Here is a 2173-nt window from a genome sequence, read left to right on the forward strand (position 1 = left end):
GATGAAGCACCAATTCAAGTGCTAAGAACACACAAGACAGCTCTTGGGTGGTCCATCAGTGATCTTAAGGGCATTAGCCCAGCCAGATGCATGCACAAGATCTTATTGGAGGGTAACGCCAAGCCAGTGGTTCAACCACAAAGGCGGCTGAATCTAGCCATGAAGGAGGTGGTGCAGAAAGAGGTCACTAAATTACTAGAGGCTGGGATTATTTATCCTATTTCTGATAGCCCCTGGGTGAGCCCTATCCAAGTTGTCCCCAAAAAGGGAGGCATGACAGTGGTTCATAATGAAAAAAATGAACTGGTTCCTACAAGAACAGTCACAGGGTGGCATATGTGTATTGACTATAGAAGGCTCAATACAGCCACCAGAAAGGATCATTTTCCTTTACCATTCATAGGCCAAATGCTAGAAAGACTAGCTGGTCATGAATACTACTACTTCCTGAATGGATATTCAGGTTATAATCAAATTGTAGTAGATCCCCAAGATCAAGAGAAAATAACATTCACATGTCCATCCGGCGTATTTGCATACAAAAGGATGCCATTTGAGGATGCCTTTTGGTCTGTGTAATGCTCCTACAACCTTTTAGAGATGCATGCTATCCATCTTCTCTGATATGGTGGAGAAATTCCTGGAAGTCTTCATGGATGACTTCTCAGTATATGGAGACTCATTCAGCTCCTGTCTTAACCACCTAGCACTTGTCCTGAAAAGGTGCCAATAGACTAACCTGGTTTTAAACTGGGAGAAATGTCACTTTATGGTGACTGAAGGAATTGTCCTTGGGCATAAAATTTCAAGCGGGGGAATAGAGGTGGATAAGGCAATGGTAGAGGTAATTGAAAAATTACCACCACCTGCCAATGTTAAGGCAATCAGAAGCTTTTTGGGGCATGTAGGATTCTATAGAAGGTTCATAAAGGATTTTTCGAAAATTGCAAAACCTTTGAGCAACCTGCTAGCTGCCGACACACCATTTGTGTTTGACACACAGTGTATGCAGGCATTTGAGACCCTGAAAGCCAAGCTGGTCACAGCACCAGTCATCTCTGCACCAGACTGAACATTGCCATTCGAACTAATGTGTGATGCCAGTGACCATGCCATTGGTGCAGTGTTGGGACAGAGGCATAACAAGCTTTTGCACGTCATTTATTATGCCAGCCGTGTTCTAAATGACGCACAAAAAGTGATTGTGTACATTGACCATGCTGCTCTTAAATATCTACTCACAAAGCAGGATTCAAAACCCAGACTCATAAGATGGGTTTTTCTTCTGCAAGAGTTTGATATAGAAATAAGAGACAGAAAAGGGACAGAGAACCAGGTAGCTGATCATCTGTCCCGAATAGAACCAGTAGCTTGGGCGTCCATCCCTTCTACTGAGATTTCTGAGACTTTCCCAGATGAGCAACTCTTTGCCATCCAGGAAGCTCCATAGTTTGCAGATATTGCAAATTATAAAGCTGTGAGGTTTATACCACAGGAGTATAGCAGAGTGCAAAGAAAGAAATTAATTTCAGATGCCAAGTACTACCTATGGGATGAGCCATATCACTTTAAGAGATGTGCAGATGGAATGATCCACAGATGTGTACCCAGAAAAGAAGCACAGAGGATCCTGTGGCATTGCCATGGATCACAGTATGGGGGACATTTTGGAAGTGAGCGAACAGCCACTAAGGTCCTCCAATGTGGCTTCTACTGGCCTACTCTCTATAGAGATACCCGAGAGTTTGTGCGTAACTGTGACAGCTGCCAACGAGCTGGTAACTTACCTCATGGATACGCCATGCCTCAACAAGGGATCTTAGAGATTGAGTTGTTTGATGTATGGGGAATTGACTTTATGGGTCCATTCCCACCATCATACTCAAACACTTACATTCTGGTGGCAATGGACTATGTATCTAAATGGGTAGAAGCAATTGCTACACCCACTAATGATACTAAAATCGTACTGAAATTCCTCCAGAAACACATCTTCAGTAGATTTGGTGTTCCCAGAGTCATAATCAGTGATGGGGGTACTCATTTCTGCAATAAACAGCTTTACTCTGCTATGGTCCGATATGGAATTAGCCACAAAGTAGCTACCCCGTATCATCCACAGACAAATGGGCAAGCTGAAGTCTCTAACAGAGAGCTAAAAAGAATCCTAGAA

Source organism: Arachis duranensis, chromosome 10, assembly GCF_000817695.3.
Source record: "Arachis duranensis cultivar V14167 chromosome 10, aradu.V14167.gnm2.J7QH, whole genome shotgun sequence".
Classification (NCBI taxonomy): domain Eukaryota; kingdom Viridiplantae; phylum Streptophyta; class Magnoliopsida; order Fabales; family Fabaceae; genus Arachis; species Arachis duranensis.